The sequence below is a fragment of the Rattus rattus genome, chromosome 7, assembly GCF_011064425.1.
Source record: "Rattus rattus isolate New Zealand chromosome 7, Rrattus_CSIRO_v1, whole genome shotgun sequence".
NCBI lineage: Eukaryota > Metazoa > Chordata > Mammalia > Rodentia > Muridae > Rattus > Rattus rattus.
In genome coordinates, this window is record NC_046160.1 from 66,998,077 (window position 1) to 67,017,068 (window position 18,992).

The window sequence follows — 18,992 nt, forward strand, 5'->3', positions numbered from 1 at the left end:
TTACGGGAGAATCTGGGTTCAAGAATGCAAAGAGCTGCTGTTGGTACTAAATTTCAGGTGCAACTTAATAATTGATCTAGAAGATTCCAGTCATGGGTGTTGTGAAAGCTTTTTATTGTGATCCTAGCTAAAACTTACCATGCCATAGAGAATCCAGGAGTATTTAGTCAAAGTTGTAGATGAAAACAGAGGCAGTTTCTGCTCAAAGCTAAAAGGTATATGAAAATAAATTGATACCCTTGAAGTTAGCTTACTTCTTTCTTGTTCACAGAACCCAGGTTGAGCAAGTGGAAGGCTAGGGAATTAAGTAATTTTTTATTGCTCTGTCTGGAATACATGCACTCCTGTAACTAGCCTGAGGATGTCTGTCCAGGTAGAGACAACCTGCCCTCTGCTGGGACCCTGAGTTTCCCTCTGGTGTTTACAGTCGCCACTGAAAACGTAAACAGCGGAATCCTGTATGATTCTTCCTGATGGAATCTCATTTCATTCTTCACTAGCCACTCTTAGTTGCTTGAAATTAATCGTTATCACAAACACTTCTTTATAGAAAGACTCCGGGGTGTATAGAAATGTTGATTTCGGGGTCAGGATAACTTCAGCTGTGATCTTAGCCCTCAAGGCAATTGGGATCCACTGGTAAGCATTGGAAACAAAAGTGTATAGTTTGCAGTGTGGGAAGCCAGTGTGGTCTTTCTTGGGGGAAAATAATACGAATGAATCTTGGGATTCGCGTAAAGCCTGAATGTATACTCACAATAAAACTGACCATTTTTATAGGGTTTGTAGTTCCTGGCAGCCTGGTGGTCCCGAGGCAGGAGAGGGATTTCATCACCTCTCCTTGGCACTAGGATGATGCTGGGAGACCTCTAACATAGGCTGAATTATTAGAATCCTTTCCCACTCCGTGTGGTGTCTCCTTGCCCCTGCCAGTGGTGCCTCCTGGGGCTCCCAGGAGCCTAGTTGCCATCAGGTTAGCCAGTACCCCCATCCTCACTCTGCTCAGGAGGATAATGACTGTAAGATACCCTCATTACCCTGAAAGAATTCCATGTTCAAAACTGATCTTTGCCTCTGCATGATCAGAATTCCTACCCTGTTGGCAAAGCTCCATTCCCCAAGGGATGAAAGGAGAAGCAAGCTGGTGACATCAATCCTTGCTGCCTTGCGAGCTAGGGAGGCTCTCCATCCCCCCACCCCACACCTGCTAACAAGTATGTCTGCTCAATCAGAAGCATTTTGAATGGGTTATTCAGATTTTTCCCCCAGACACTGTAAAAGGTAAGACAGAACAAAATAAAACAAAACAACAAAAAACCATCTCTTAGATGTATTTGAGAAGAATAGTTAAGGACACCTATTGGCATCTGGAGCTGTTAAGTATGAACCACCTCAATATAGAAAATTGCAGGTAGGGTCCAGAGGGCAGGCTAGAAGGAACAGCCTGGCATATGTTTGAAGAGCACAGATCAGGGCAAGATGTCTTCCAACTATCCATGCTGCCCGGATGGAAGGGTGGCTCACTTGATAATGCCAGAATGGCAGGGTGTTTGCTTGAGCTGAAATCAGATTGACAGGAAGTCTGAGCCAAGAGAATAGAGTAACGGCAATCCCGGAAGGCTACACAGGAGGAGTCGGTCCTCCTGGGAGATGCCCGATTTTCAAGAGTTCTACAATAGGAGAGAAATGGATAGGAAATCCGCACCTGGGTGTATCATGTCCATGCTTTTGCATCCTTGAATTCCCATAGCAGCCCAGTACATAAGTATTTTGGAGAGGAGAAATGCAAGGCTTAGCAGGACGCAGTAAGTTGCCTAAAGCCTCAGCGAGTAAATAGCAGGTCCATGGCTGCAATCTCAATTGGTCTGCTTCTTCTAGAAGTTACACTCCTTTCCCCTGCAGTGTGGGGCCCTTCGGCGTGGGCAGGAGTGAGGCACAAGCTGACTGCACGGGGCTGGGTGAGTTCTCAATCGAGCCTTATCTGCAGATGGACACGCTGCTTTGAACCCTACACAGATAGAGAAGCTATCGATGCAGTTTTCATGAAAATAACAGCAGGATTGAGCAAACCTTCTGAGGGGAGAGGGCTAGTAATGGAATACCTCATTTGGAAACTATTAGCGCAAATGACTTATTTTTGGCCAAATTTAGGTCATTTAGAAACAGAGTGAGCTATATTTTTGAAAAATGTATCTTGTTTTGTATGTTTTCTGAAGAATAAAATATAGATGACTTCTTTTGCAAGCACGCCCATGTTCAGAAAACGGCTCACTATGTCCACCCATACCCAGGCCCAGTGGCCCAGGCCCACTCTGTGCTGCCTCTTTTTGTCTCCACAGTTGAAAAGTTAGCATCCCTCATTCCATTTATGTAGTGCTTCATTTGTCTTGAGATACACAATTTTTTATTCACCCAAGGAGTATTCAGAATTCCAACATAAAATATTTTTAATTATTATTTTACATATTGGGCGTTCCATGCATATCTGTACACTTGTGACTGCCACAGCTTCCATTCAGAGGTCAGGAAGAACAGGGGCTGGTCCTGATCTTCTTACCATGTGGGTTCCAAGAATAAGACTCAGGTGGTAGGCACCTTTACCGGCTAGACCGTCTCTAAAGAGACACCACCTAGACTCGGGCCGTGCCACCTGTCAGCCTGAGGTCCCACCTGAATATTCCACAGCTGATGAAGCTCCCTGACTCCTCGCATGACCCGTGAGCACCTTTGGCCAAGGCTGAACCCTGGAGGATGGAGAAAGCAGTGTATGTGTGAATGTTCTCAGGAGAGTTTTGTTCGAGAAGGTTGGGAGCTTGTTTTCAGCAAAATGACTTCTGGAAATTGTCACTTTTTCTGTATCAGCTCAGTCATGTCTGCATGTGCGGCAGATTAGAAAGAATCTGCTTTCATGTGCTGTAGGGCTTCTTCCTTCTTCCCGGACATTTCCCCCCACTTCTTCCTTCCTGCCCCTGTTGGTATTATTAACCCCTCAGTGTTGTGCTCAAATGCAGGGCCTCATGAGCACTAGTTAGGTGCTCAAGCACCTGGCCAAGTTCTTAGACCCTTGGTAGAGATTTTATTAAAAAACATAGCTTTATTTTCTACCTTATTCAGATTGCTCAAACAACAGATTTATTCAGACATGGAAACAGGAAGATCCCAAGTTCAGGCTGGGCTGCTAAGACTGCAGGTATTATCAACGGCTTCCCATGACAAAATGACTGTGTTCCTGAGTAACCTGAATACACTTGGCTCACTATACCCTCACATTCTTTGTCCACTAATTCTCCAAGATGCAAAACAAAAACAAAGAATATTTGAAAAACATTAATTTCAGTCAATAACATGTAATCCCATTTTGTCTTATTCTGTAAATAATACAGCATAAAATTGTTTACAGGGTATTTAAGTTTTTGTGTTATTGTAAGTAGCTTAGGACTTAAAGCATATAGGAGTATGTGTAAAAATTGGGTGTCAGCACTGCCCATGTTACATAATGTCACTTTGTCATGTTTATAGCTAAGAGGTCTGAGGATGAGCTGGTGATCCTCCGTCTACACCCTGGTCTGCCTGCATACTCAGCCAGACCGGATGACTGCACACTGTCATTGACAAACTCCCTGACTGACTGACCAGTGCTCCAGCATCACACCAACCGCTGGGGCTTTTGTTTATTTTTGGATGTCTCTCATGTTCAAATTCTAAGTGATGGCTTTTCATCATTAAAGAGGTTTGCAAACATCACTATAATTATTTTTGCCTATAAACTAACTTTTTTTTTGGTTTGTTTGAAAACTGTTCTGATTGAAGACATTTCCTTTTTCTGTCATTGGCCAGTCAACTTCGTTAGTTATGAAGCCAAATCGTTATCTGTGGTATGAGTCACTTGCTGTTAGTCTCCTTTTTGGCGCAGTTGAGTTTGTCCTTCTCCCTCACTGAAGGGAACATGAGCTCGCTGTGTTGGGCTCCTGTACAAGGGGAGTGAGGATGCTGGGGACCGTAACTGGAGGGAACAACTTTCTGGCCCTTTGTACGGCGTTGGAGAGGAGGGGTTGAAGGACACACTTTGTTGCAGCGAGAGGCATTTACCCTTTTGGTAGGAAAATCTCACACCCCAGGCCCTTTGCCACATGACTGCCTGTAGGAGAGCATGAAGCCAGTGTTTACTGCTGTTTCTTGGGTGTTAAACAGCCCTCTCCTGGTTTTTATTGTGCCATTAATTGCGCTTAATGCAGCTGCGTTTCTCATACGCTTGGCTAGGCTCTGAAAATTAAGTAGAAGGCACTTTGTTATAAAATTCACTGTAATGAGCTCTGGTGGGACAGGGTCTGTTAAGTTTGAAATCACCTCGGGCCATTTCTAAAGGACTTCTTCAAATATTTCACGTCTATAAAAGTTTGTTACTGGATAAATAGCCATGGTGGGTGTAACGCCAGGCAGAGAAAAAGCCACGTTTCTCCTCCGTGCCTCTTTGGGTAAAATATGGATGTCTTGAATATTTGAGGAGAGTGTTTGTTTTCTCCCGTCCTCTCTGCCTCAAGTATTTGCTGTCTTCCAACTTCTAGGCTGTTAGTCCACAAACTCAGGCTCTGCATGTCACACCGTAGCTACACACAGAGAGATGAGGCTGTTTCTTTTCCTTTTGAATTTAATTCATACACAGAACTAGAATAAATATAGGACCACCCTCTGGGTCTACATAAATTGGTTCGAGACAGGGTCACACCTCTAAGCACAAAGGCACTGAAGAGATAGCTGTAACTATTAGCCAATTAGTTTAATGTTACCACTGCCAGCCAGGACCTGTAAAAGATTCGGGGTACTCTGGTTAGATGATCCTTTAAAGGGTAGCTATTTCCCCCAGCATTCCTAGCCTCGGTGACCGTCTGCTGTAATGCTTTGTGGCTAATAAAATTTCAGATGGCCTAATTTACCGGGCAGCTTTACCAAAACATCCAAGTAATGCCTACATACTCATTAGGGACAGGTCCAGGACGTGGTCCCTCGGGACTGATTTGCAAATGCTCGCTGGGATCAGCTTCACTGAGCTTCAGAGGCTCTGGCACCAATCAGGTAGAGGATCCTCGATGGGTTTAGTACAGCAATTTATCTGAGTTTTGTAGTTAAAGTTTGAGCATGAGGTAATTAGAGCCCTCCATGCTTGAAATTCATGAACCTTATTCCCTCTTTAATAGACTCCATGCAGGCTTGCCGAGCTCTGTTTGACTGACATATGTGGAGACTTGGTTTAAAAAGCTTCTGGTCAAAATATACTTTAAAAAAAATCACCTTTACAATATAAAATATAATAACAAAAATTAATTCACAGTCTCTTTAATTTTTTAATTTTTAGCTCTAACATGTATAAATACATTTCTTTAGCTGATCTCCCTACTTCTGGTAAGAATATTTACTTATATGTCTCTGTACTAGGTGGGGTGATTTAGTCAAGCCACCCAGTACCTGCCATCTCTAACTTGGAAATGGGACCATACGTGGAAATTTTAAAATGTGCACAGAAATATAATGCATGAACACTTGTATACATAAATGTATATACACGCTCCGACAACCCCAGATACTAACTTCAACTTTATTTTCAAGAAGGATTGTTTTGCTCAAGATCTGTAGTATACCATCAAAGACAGTATATCCCTAATAACCATTCGCTGTTCCTATTTGTGATAAGCGATAGATGCTATAAAATCTTCAGGGTTGTATTTTAAGTGACAATTGGATACATTCCTTTGAAGCAGCAAGGAACTCAATTAGCAATACCTCTCTTAAGCACTGAGTCAGCCTAGTAGGCTCTTTGCACATCATAGGTCATTGAATTATTGAACAAAGTGCTAGGATGGAAAGTAATAAGTTGAATTGTTGGGGTTATTGTATTGCTGAGATTTCTTTTCTAGCTGACCCAATATCACCTACAGCCTAGTAAATAACAGGAAAGCGGTGTTTATGCACAAGCACACTGGTGACATTCCTTAATTCTTCATATCAAAAACCTTTATCAGCACACAATATTACTTGCTACAGAGAGATTAAAAAGTCAGAACTAACATGTACTTTTGTCAGGTATGTGCTGGGAAACTGTCACAAGCCCTGGCATTTGACCTTGCCGTAACTCTTCTGACAGGGTATTAGTGTCTCACGGTAGAGCGTGGAGAAGCTAAAACTAGGGTATCAAGGGTCTTATCTGCTATCACCAACTTGTAAACAGCAGAACTGCTGGGAGAAATAACGGTAGATAACTTGAAGAATTGGGCTTTTATGAATTACAATAGCCTCCTCTACTTTTTCAGTGTTCCTAAGTCATTGTGAGTATAGATTAATAAAACTTTCAAGGTCCTATGAAGGAAATCGCAGAGGTTGCAGCTAAACCTCGGTTGGCTCCATAGGAGCTCTGTCTTGTGGAAAACGAAATCTGTATACGAGCCGAACCAAGTTAAGACAGACCGTGCCTCCAGCGTTCTTCCCAACGGTGGAGGAAGTCTGTAGAAACAGGAGAAGGAGCAGTGACGTTACAAGTGAAGAGGAGAGAATCAGTCTAAGAAAGATGGCGACCGAACATTCAGGGGACTCAAAAGGCCTCAGAGCAGCCTGTGTGGAGAGAATCGGAGGGGAACACACTAAAGGGAGAGAAGCGGATATTGCTTCTTGAATCCTGGCAATGAGGGTAATAGACCAGTAGTTTTGGAAATTACAGAAAAATTCATCTGTCTCTACTCCAGCAGAGGCGAGGCAGTTGTGGCTGAGAATGAATTCTCAGGAAGCAAGGCCTTCTGCGCCCCACAAAATAGTCCCAAATTTTTTCTTCATTGGCTTAATCCAAAGTCATTAAATAATGGGAGGAGAACTGAGCTAAGGTTTCGTCCTTTCAATTGCTTTTCCCAACAGATACAATGTTTCCCAGTCCCCTCCCCCATTACTTAATATTCTTTTAGTCCACACCTGGGTGTCTTAATAATCTCTTCCAACACTTGGTTGAGACAGCTCTTGGCTGAAAGGAAGTAATAGTGCTTTTGTGACTCAGGATTTGAAGGGGCTCCAAAGGCAATTCTGGGCCACACCTCTTTTTATGGCATGTAAAGCTTTTGCCTTGGCAAGAGACACAATGACAGAGAAACTAAGGGCCTACCAAACCAGGAGAGAGCATCTGTGGTGACTGAAGGGGTGAGCCACCTTGGTAGCATAAAGTGAGGAGCAAACCTTTAGGCATCGGTGTAGCAGACTGAGGTCTTGAATTTTGGGAGCATTTTTGGAATCTTTATAAAGTTACATATAAGGACATGTACCTTTGTAAACTGGCAGGAAATACACTCCATGAGTGGAGACCAGGGTGCTTGGCTGAATTCTTGTGTGCACAGTGAAGGAGGAAAAGTAAGGCAGATCATAAATAGTTGAGTTCACATGGCAGCTAGGAACAAAATGGAGTCTTATATGAGTTATGTCTCTATGGCTATGATCAAGCACCATGACCAAGACAACTCATGGGAAAGAAGATTATTGGGGTAGTTCCAGAGGGATAACGTTCACTGTGGCAGCAAGAAGTAGATACGGTAACAGAAGAGCAAGCTTAGAGCTCACATTTTAACTCCAACAGGAAACAGAAGGTAAATTGGGGTGTCATGAGTCTTTGAACTCTCTAAGCCCATATTCAGTGATGTACTTCCCTCAGCAAGGCCATGCCTCTTCAACCTACCAAATAGGGCCACCAACTACGGACCACCTGTTCAGATACTTGAGCCTATAGGGGGCACTCTCATTCAGACCATCACGAAGTCCTAACATGCCTTGTTTGTCTGGAAAGATTTGAGATCATTGTATCCCAACTATTTCTTCTCCTCGTTTAATTGTTGAGTTTCACTAAAGTTGGATGTTTCTTCTCCTGAACTCTTCCCAAGTCAACCATTTCTCTCCCCTCCCCCTCCCCCATCTCCCCTCCCTTTCCCCTCCCTCTGTCCCTCCCTTTTCCCTCCCTTCTCCTCCCCCTCCCCCTCCCCTCCCTTGCCCTTCTCTCCTCTCCTCTGCTAGGCTTTATATCCCTGAGAGGGTTGCTTACTTGTCAAACATTGGAACCTGGCAAGCTTCTCACATGTGGGGACCTTTCAGATCTGCTCTTCCTTTAGCTGGACTTTATTTCTCTTTTATGTGCAATGCTTGAATATTGTATTCCTGGAGGGCCTTCTCTGACCTCCTGCCTGTACATATTGCCTGGAACCATTTTCCTCTCCCACCTTTGAGCACTGCAATCCCCTGCTTCTTCTCTGCAGATGTTTGTGTATTATGGCTGCCAATATGGTCCGGCCTCTCCACAGCAATGTAGAGTCACCTCTTCCATCCATTCAGACTTTGACGGCCAATGCCTAGCACTTAGTAGGCCCTCATTGGATACTTACACAAACCATTGACTTACGTTTTTTTTTTTTTTTTCCAACTAACACAATGTCTGGCACAGAGGAAATCCTCAATAAAAGTGTATGAAAAGAACCAACACGGTGACATCTATTCCCAGGTATGAACCTCCCACACTGAGGAGACCCGTGACTTTCTGGAAAGGGAAGCAAGACAGCTGGAGGCTGAATAAAATGCGTGGCTAGTGGCAAAGTCCGTTCTCATCAGAATTCCAGCTCAGTTGTTCGGTTCAGATTTTTGGCAAGGGATGCAGATCCTTTTTCAGAAAACGTTGATTGATTGCACAGTTGTGCCCCACTTCATTTGCAAACCTTCATTATCTCTTTTCCCTCTCCTCGCTCTGTCTGCATTTAGAAGGGGCGGGGCTGTGGATAATTCCACAAGGCAATTTTTGTGAATAAACCCACTAACTGGCTGCTTCTTTCAGTCTCCCAGTCTCCACACAGAATACAAGCGTCTGCTTTAGCTGTGTACTCTGTCTCCGAACCCCCTTGCATTCATTCATTTGATTACTTACTCATTCATCCAGTGAATCAGTTATTCAGTCCTGCTGATGGTGCAGGGTCTATGCGAAGATTTGGTTCTTGTCTGAAGCAAGAATTCTTGACCTGAGAGCTATGGCTGGCTTTCCCTGGAAGTCTCTATAGTTACATGCACAAAGCTTTATAGTTCAATATTGTGTCTGGGTGAGGATTTGCTTAAGCAGCCTTATTATTCAAAGGGAGATGTCAGAAGCCCCTGAAACCTTTCCCTAAAGGCTTGAGGTCAGCCTTGAACCTACGTAGCAGGTCAGATGTTCTTAATATAGTTCATGGGAGTGTATGTGTCTGGGCTGCCCTGGTTCCGTCTGATTGTCTTGTGAGCCTGTTGACAGACTCATGTATTCCAAATGGCTTCCATCTCTCTGGTTTCCTTTTAAACTTTACCCAAGCTACCTTGCATCCTACCAAAATTTGCCCCTGCCAATCTAACTAATTGCCTCTGTGAATCTAACTTAATCACTTTATGAGAAAGATGGTAGGATACAAGAACTGGTTTTGGCTTCTAGTGGTAGCAGCTATATGTGTTTACCTAATCGAATTATGTCTGAGGCATTCAGCATCATAAAGCGACCATCAGCGACTGCTGGAACAGGGCATGAGGGAATCCTTCAAAGGAAAACTCACTGGGCAGTTGCTGACACTTGGTGAATTGCTGCTGGCTCTTGGCCCAAGTGTGTGGGAGACGTGCGTGCTGGTTTGAGGCCCTGATTGCAGTTGGCTCCACAGGGTGTGTGGTGACACTGTGGATATGACATCATGCTTTAGGAAAGGCAGGAGCTGGTGACCACATACGCAGAAAAGTTCCTCCTTTTCCCATCACATATGGGAAAAAGACAGTCAGCCAAAGAGCCTTTAGCTCTGGCCTCTACTTCCAGTGACGAGGAGAGAAGGCTGAGCTCATGGGTTGGCTACCATGCTGGGAAATGTTTATTTGTTCACTATTTACTGTGTGCCTTCCATGCTCTGGGCTTCATTTTAACTGCTAGAGTTTTAACGATACAACCCAAATCCCCTGGCTTATGAAGGTAGGAGCTAGGGAAGGGACAGATATTATGCAAATAAGTTCTAAGGAAATTAAAGTTGGGTGGGGCCCATCCTAAGTCTTCACAATTGCTATAAGAGGCAGTGACTGTTTTGACAGAAGAAGAAATTGAGGTCCATGGAGCCTAATTTCCCAGTAAGACCCAGCTAATTTGGGATAAATAGGATTTAACACTGGATTTGATTAACTCCAGAGCCCAAATCCTTTCTTCTGTGCAAAGCTGCCTCCCAGTAATATGAACCCTCCCAGTGAGCCCCCTCTCCAGGCAGAGGGATAGGCAGCCTCTCGAAAATGAGTCAGACATCCCCCATAAGGGGCCTGAGTATTGCAATGCTGTACCACTCAAGCTTCCGAATGGCGTGGCCGTCTAGTACGTGACTCACTTACGTCACACAGTACCGAGCTGAAGCCATGACGGGAGTGCGTGTTCCAGAGAAGACACAGGAAGCAGTAGGGTTGTCTGCTAGCACTGAGTGCACTTCGGTCCTTCTGGGTAATGTGTTGTGACTTCTCTGCCACAGTCACCAGTCCCAGGCAGGCTGGGGTGCAGCGGGGGTGCATGCCTGCAAATCTCTGATGGTTTGCAGTCCATGGGTGATGTTGCTAAAGAAAAACAACATGGAGCAGACAAGATGATGAGGCCCAAACCTGTTGTGTACAGCGGTTGCCTTTGTGTCTGACTTCAGAAGTTAGACTACTGTAGCTCATCTGTCATTGGACCTCACTCTGGACATTGTTTTCTCCCACTCTCCCTGCCCCTATGCTGGCTTCATTTATCTGGTTTCTGTGTTTTGTTCAATTTGCTTGTCAGTCCCCACATGGTGCTTGGATCATCTGGAGAGTCGGTATGGTACCTTCTCATCAGCGTTTCTTTTTTTTTTTCTTTCTTTTCTTTTTTTCGGAGCTGGGGACCAAACCCAGGGCCTTGCGCTTGCTAGGCAAGCACTCTACCACTGAGCTAAATCCCCAACCCCAGCGTTTCTTTTAGTACAATGCCCCAGCAGAGAAGAGAGGCTCAACAAATATTTTTCATGGGTGTTTTTACCTTTCTTCTAGGAATGGAAATGGAGGCTTGTGTCCCTGAGGTCAATGAAATTAATGTCTTTCGTATTATATGTTTTCATCGGGTTATCATATGGGGATGGTTGGGCTCTGGAAATGGAGCAGAGTGACGTCAAGAGCAGGTGCAGGTGCTGTTACAAGCAGAGCCTTGTGCCTTGTGACCCAGCCTCCCCTGGCCCTACTGCTTTGTGAACTGTTGACACTGATGGTTCCTTTGGCAGAGAAAAAGTTACTCAGGAAGCTGCCAGGCATTGATGTGGCCCAATAGCCAGAGAGAAAAGGAGGGGGAAGAGAGGAAATAGGAGAGAGTGGGAAGGAGGAAGGATGAATGAGTACATGAATGGATGACCAGAAGAGAAAATGTAGACAGGGCAGGAGACATTCCCTTGCTTTTCCCCCAGAAGCAAATAAGCTGCTTCCTGGGGATCTGAGGTTTCTTTATCCCCTTTGTGTGTGCAACCTAGGAAACCCAGAGCTGATGACTGTTAGGTGAGAGTTGTGAGGGTGTGCCTGACTTACCTTGGAATTCGGAGCAGATGGCACAAAAGTCGTAACATAGAAATCCTGGGATCAGATTGAGTGGAAGAAGGTAGCTGGTGGGGCCTCTTTGTTCCACCAGTAATGCAGCTGACGCAGGCCGACTGACTGGTAATGGGTACCACTCTGACTGGGAGGCGAAACCTTCGTCTGTCTGGTGCCCCTGAAGGTAGGAAGGTTGCAGCTTTGAGTAGCTCAGCAGAGGGACTTGTCAGACAGTTTGCAAAATGAGAGAATCCCTGCCCATGGGACAGCACCAAACCTCTGACCACCACCCCCCATCCCCACCTCCTACTAAGAAAAGTTTCAGTGTATCCATGGAAGGTGCTTCCCTCCCGATGTAGGACAAGCTAATGCTCTGCTCAAATCCCAAACTCAGAGCATCTTCTTTGTTTGCCTTTGGAGAGCTATGGGTCAGAGCACATGTGGTGCCTTCCTGTGAGAGACTCTTGATGATCCTGTCTGCCATACCTGGGAAGAAGAGAAGTTTACACAAGATGACAGCCTCCTCCAAACTAGAGCCCGCTGACTGTCGGTGCAAGCTGAGTACATTCTGTGGGGGTGGCATGTAAGCCTGTAGCTTCCCAACACAAGCATCTGCATCCCTCTGGGAACTGGATCACTGTTGGGTCCTGAATCAGAGGAGTGCCGGCTTCCCAGTGGGCGCAGCCTGTATTTGCTACAGCATCCCTGAGCCAGGATAAATGACTCTGTATCTTCTTTCTGAGTTCTTATGCAAAGGAACTCAAGACTCCTGTCTCCTAAGTCTCCGTCCTGTGGCTCCTGGAGAGGGAGGCAGCCCAATACTTGCTGTATCTCTGGGAATCTACAGGGAGGAACTGTTGGTTGGTTTGTCTGATTTTTAAAATCTTGTATTTATTTTGTAAAGAAAATGAAGAAACTCTCATTTCCTCCATTGAATTTAATCGTTCACTCCAATACAACCAAATACAGGTTTAGGAAGCCAACAAATATACCCAAAAACACTTTGGTTATCCTTGGAGTAGTTCTGGATTAAAATTCTTGATAAGCAGTACCATGTCGTGTGTGTGTGTGTGTGTGTGTGTGTGGTGTGTGTTGTGTGTGTGGGTGTGTGTGTGTGTGTGTGTGTGGTGTGTGTGTGGTGTGTGTGTGTGTGGGCGTGTGTGGGGTGTGTGTGTGTGGTGTGTGGTGTGTGGGGGGTGTGGTGTGTGTGTGGGGGGGGTGTGGGGGGGGTGTGTGGTGTGGGGGGGTGTGTGTGTGTGTGTGTGGGGGGGTGTGTGTGTGGGTGGGTGTGTGTGTGTGGGTGTGGGGTGGGTGGTTGGTGTGTGTGTGTGTGTGTTGTGTGTGTGTGTGTGGTGTGTGTGTGGTGTGTGTGTGTGTGGTGTGTCTGTGTGTACGTGTGTGTGTGTTTATTTTAGTTACACATAAAATTATTTTAAAGTAAAAAAGTTAAGTTGGAACGATTGAGTAGTAAGTACAGTTTATTTTAAAAAATGGTCCTCTTTGAATTTGAATTATTTTGGGAATCTTATGAAGATAAAACCTCTCATGTGCGCTGGCATCCCTGAGGCTCCCATCATGTGCCCTGGCATCCCTGAGACACCCATCATGTGCCCTGGCATCCCTGAGACACCCATCATGTGCCCTGGCATCCCTGAGACACCCATCATGTGCCCTGGCATCCCTGAGACACCCATCATGTGCCCTGGCATCCCTGAGACACCCATCATGTGCCCTGGCATCCCTGAGACACCCATCATGTGCCCTGGCATCCCTGAGGATCGGCCCAGCCGAGGGTCATGCCCGTCTTTTCCTGAGGATATATCCTCCTAGGCTTTGGTGGTGAAGACTACCCACAGGTGCCATCACTCCAAACACTGCTTAAGCCACTGCCTTAAGAATTCCATTGTCAAAGGAAAGTGTGTGTTCTCCCATCAAATGCTAACCACCCTGTAAGTGACCATGTGAGGACCTTACACAAGGTGTCCACGGAGGAATTCCAAGATCGTTGGGCAAACTCCATTTTATCATCTTGTTAGCTACGGATGCTGCAACATCTACCTGGAATTCTTACCTCCTCCAGTGGAAATGAGAAGTGAAGTGTGGAATGGTGACGATTTTGATGGGAGACTTCCAACTGCAAAGAAGCAGTGGTTTGTTGGTGATCAAGTATGCTGAAAGCTGTTAACGGGAGATAGGGAACGTGGATGCCAGTTCAACTTCTTACTGTGCCATTCTGAAACAGAAAATTGCAACAGTTTTGCAAACATCATAAGAAACTTGTCAGTTCCAAAAGTGAGGAGGAGAAACGTTCTCCTCACAAGCCAGCCCTGTTGACGTGGTGCTGTGATACTTGAGCAAAACCTGCAAGGATTTTTGAGAGGGGCAGGCAACGTTTCCTTCCTCCCAGTTCAGCAACCCGTTTGTAAGCACGAAAACATCCAGGCATAGCATCCCTACTTCTTTCAGTGGACCCAATCCATACTTAAATTTACCCAATGCATTCAATCCATACTTAAATGGTGGGAGAAATTTAAATGTGTTGCATCAGAGAACTTTCCAATTAGCATAAGACTGCTTAAAGTTTCAATTATTTCCTTGGATTAAGTGCCTCCTTTTTTTTTCTGGATTGGTACTACTCTATAATGTGTAATAGGTTCTAGGATTCAGATTATGAACTTTAAAAAGAATATTAAAATATGAGTTTCAAAATAGGCCCAGAGTGCATTGTTCCAGCATATGGGGGGGGGGAGTATTCTTGTAATTGTTTTTAATTACTTTAGATTTATTTATTTTATTTTATATGCATGAGTGTTTGATTCACATGGACATATGTGAACTTCATTAATGCCTGGTGCCAATGGAGGCCAGAAGGATGCATCGGATCCTCTGGAACTGGACTTGTAGATGATTTTGAGTCATCACGTAGGTACTGGGAATTGAACCCAGTTCCGCTGCAAGAGCAGCAAATCCTCTAAACCTTTAAATCTCTAAACCTCTAAATCTTTCTAGTTCCTTTATTTTATTTTATTTTATTTTTATAAGAGTCTCTCTACGTAGCCATGGATAAAATTCATTATGTAGACCAGGCTAGCTGCAAACTCTAAGAAATCTGCCTGCTTCTGCCTCCAAAGTGCTGGGATTAAAGGGCTGTGCTACCATGCCCAGCTCTTGAAATGATTTTTAATTAGGCCCCCAGAAGCCTGATTGACAGTGAAATAGCTATTTTTCTTCTCTGGCCTAGATTTTAAAAGGCAGCAACTAACCTTGGTGACAGCACTTTGGGAGAACCTTGTATTTGTTTTCAATGTACACCAGAAGAACAACACATCTTCCATGGTGTGCCTGGCCTTCCAATTGCAACTGTAGCCTTAGCGCTGCTGTGAGCTACTCTGATACTGAGCCCTGTTTCGGTGCTGTTTCTCCGATCTGGCAATCTCTGGATATAAGGCGTACTCAGAGCATATAAGAGCTTAGTTAAATTGGGGAGGTTGTAGACACTGGGCAGAACAGTGTGCCCTTGATTCAAAATTGAGATTTGACCTAATGTTACATGTAGATAGTGGAAATTTCTTGATAGCCTCACAGAGAAGAAGGGAGGAGGAGGGGGTAGAGAAAAAGGGAGAGAGGGGAGGGAAGATAGGGAGAAAGGGGAGAGGGAGGGAGGGAGGAAGAGATTTGTACATTATAAACTAAGATGGCCCCTGAAAAAGCTTTCTGACTTCCCTGGCCCTACTGTATGGGATCCTAATTGAGGTACTTAAAGGAAAATCTCTTTTTGTTCCACTGGTAGCCATGGAAAGACTCCTTAAGCATTCTATCCTCTACTCTCCTCCAGTGCCCCACTTTGCCAAGTCCAAGTACTGCAGCTCAGGGAGCAAGCTCTGGAGATGCCATTAAGCTTGTCCTTTGGACCTCCTGTCCCCCAAACTCAGTGTGGGACCAGAGATTACTCCATGCCTCCAGGATTCAGAGGGCAGCCGTGGGAGGTGACCACACCTTTTCTCTGGGTGGAGGGGTCCATTCTTGGGATGTTACCAGTAGACTTAAGGGCAGCATTGGCCTCGGGTGTTGGGAAATGGGGTGAGATTAACTTTGAATGAGCTTCTTGTCAGCCACTCCTTACTTTCCCATGTGTCATACTCCTCACTGTGGAAGACCTTTCTCTTTTCTCCAGTGAACCCTTCCTTTGGCAGCAGCCTTTCTGCGGCTCCCAGCCTGTGGTTGCCCCTTGCATTGTGAACGGTGCTGGTAGGGGCTCTGCATGTAGAGGGATAGGAAGGGAAAGGGCAGAGCAGGCCTCAAGGCAACCAGAGTCCATGACTTCCCTCCTTTCATTACGTGTGTCTCCTGAGCTGTCCTGTTTCTACTTCTAATGGATGCTTCCATGGCAAGTTGACCTTTTGGCTGAATAGGTCAAACTCCCACTGAGTGCTAATCCCCAGCCCCCCTCCCCACCTTGTCCCTGGAGGCATGGAGCACCAGTTCAGAATATGACTGGGTGTGGGGGTGCATTTTTGAAAGAGGAGTGTATTTTGTTGCACAGAATTAATTCTTGGAGACCACCATGAGTGGTTACAACGGGGTCTAGAGTAGAATATTTTGGCTGACATTGTTGAGGTACAACGTTTTTGAGCTTGGGTTTAAATGGTGGTTTCCTTGGATGTCTTTTGTCTTCTAATGAGGGCTAGGACAACTTCTCATATCATTGTGGATTTCTGAAACATATTCCTATGCTGATGTCTTTGAAACAATTAATGTTTTCCCCCTGCACATTTTTTTTTCATTTAAAAAAATCTCTAAGACTCTGGGTGCTTCCTTTTTAGCCTCTTTAAAATATGAGATGATGGTGCTTTTTAAGGATAATTTCATGCTGGGCCTAGTCTTAAATTTCTGAAGATTTTCTTGTGTTTGTTTACTGATTCCCAACAGCAGTCACCACTTCCTAGCTAGAGATTTTTCAACACCAAATGGGCACTTAGCAAATGTTGAATGGAGTTTTAAGTTGAGTTATATGATGTACTTGCTTTCTTTTAACAGTTTATATGTGCTGTTCAAATTATTCATCGCTCGTTTCTGTCAGTGAGTTAGTGGCAATTGTCACAGACAATGGAAAGTATTCTCCATTTATTTAGTAATGTCCTGCTTATGGGTGTGTTTATTAATTTAGTGCTCTTTTGATTTTGAAAGTAGTCACTTATTAAATAAAGTGATAAATGAAGTATATCAGCAGGTGAAATGGAAAAGAAAAAAAAAAAAAAAAAAAACAACCAACCTAGTGCCTTGGCACTGTTGTTGGGGGCCTACCAAACAAACTTGGAAAGTGTAACCTTTTAGAACAGAGAAGTCAGAGACATATTCATAAAGCAGGTCACTGTGCTGAAGACAGCGGACCTCACAGAGGTCATGCCCTTCAGCTCTTCTGGGCGTCAATGATACTTTGTGAACTCAGTGAGATTAATGCAGAGAAACACAATAGCTGTTTCCATTGTCCCAGTGTTACAAGCCCACCAATTCTCACACTGCAGAGTACCAAAGGAGAAGTGCAGGAGAAGTCCATATTTAACATCTATTCAGTTACCGATAATGCCAGAGTTAAAGCAGGGCTCCTACCAGGGGCGTAATGGGCTCCTGTTTAACATATTTATGTTGGTTGTAAAATTAGGAGCTGTCATTACAGCCCCACATCACCTGCATAAGTGCAAAACAGATAAATCAAGAGAAGTTCCAGCATCATAAAAACGCCATGGAGTAGAATAGCATGAAAACACTTATAGGATACTGGTATATTACGCTAGTGGGATGCATGCTGAGGCGTCCTGAGGATTTGGAGAACAAAGAATAACTGCTTGGGTCAGAGGCAGGGATGGAGACCTGGGGAAGAGGTCTGTCTGTTTGTACGGTAACCTGAGCACTCGTGAAGGAAGAGGAAAAGAAAGGCCAGCAGAAGCCAGGCTTGCATCATTCCAGGGTTAGTCAAGACAACAGTTTCTGAGCTTGTAGGCACATTTGACCTGCCATCAGTGGTTGCTAGAGCCTGTCTTGTGGGCCTTCTAGTAAATAAAAGCTTCCTTATGTTCCCTGGGAGGCTGGAGGGCTCTCTAAAGTTAGTGGCTGTAGCACTTTCAGTCCCACCTTACTGAGTCGTTCATGGAATAGTTTGTCTCCGAAAGTTCAGTACTCATCCTTCCTAAAACGACATGCGGCTATTTATTTTGAGCCTTGTAATTGAAAATCTCCCCAAATTCTGAGCTATTAATAAATTCTGGATCCTAATTACTGCCTCAAAAAAGGGAGTGGACGTTTTAGAAGTTTTTCAGCTCTCCTCTTCTCCCTCCTAAATACCACCCATCCCCATAATCTTTGGGGGGGGAAAAAGGCTGCAGATTTTATTCATGCGGGATCATTCACACCAAGCTACCATAATGTGCAATTAACACTGTAGAAACTGAAAACAGTATTCAGCAAGACAGCTGCATTATCAAAAATGCCAAAGGAGTTTTGAAGGGAGTAATGTGCAAGTTAGAATAGAAAATTAATCAGAGGCACATGCACACACACACACACACACACACACAGCATTGCTGCCTAAATATATTTAAATATGAAAAAATAAATCCTATGTCTGCACCTATGATAAAGATTAATCTCAGCAGAGAAATGGGTTTTTTTTCTTTCATTTGAAAATTATTAATTACATGTTGTACCTCTGAAGCAAACAGGGGCATAGGGCTGGAATTCCAGCTGGAATATTTCTTAATAATCATCACTCTTCAATTATAGTTTATACACATCCCTTTTTCTCTTGCAGCCATAGTGGCACTTGGCATCAGGCTATCTTCACAGTACCTTTTAGATACCTCCTTTCCTGGATAAGAGTAGGTTTCCAATGTCTACACAGCACAATAAGCATGTGCTATGTGTTGGTGTAGCAACCCTACTTGGCTCTCGGTAGGAGTGATTAATGAGGTCACCAAAATAAAGTGGCATTCCTCTGGGACTGTTTTACAGGACTGTCTTGTCCACTAGCTGAATGTGGGTTTAGCTGTGAGGAAACCAAGGCTTTTGATGTTGTTTCCAACCTAAATGGTGGTGAAGAAGCAGAAAGACATGGAGAAGCTTTCTTGTCAGAAATGTAGAAAAGCCCCCCGAACATGTCCTGTCTCACGTCTCTGTAAAACAGACAGGTGTATATGACACTCTAGAACTTAGAAGAAAGAATAAACAGCCCCCAGGCCATCAAACTGGCACTGCACCTTGGGAGTACTGGGAAGAAAGGACCCTGAGTTCTGGATTCCATCCACACTGTGTCTGAAGTGCACTTTAGTTTTGAGGTCTCCGTTAGTGGCAGGTACCAGAGAGTTGAGGCTCAGGTAGGACAGTGATGGTTAGCATCTTGAGACCACAGG

At 44.5% G+C, this 18,992-nt stretch overlaps 1 protein-coding gene across 7 annotated transcripts in view; it reads left to right on the forward strand.

Annotated features, from left to right (window-relative positions):
- Npas3 (neuronal PAS domain protein 3) overlaps window positions 1-18,992 on the forward strand; it is an 814,553-nt gene that overhangs the window by 370,457 nt on the left and 425,104 nt on the right. The gene's annotated exons all lie outside the window — the stretch shown is intronic.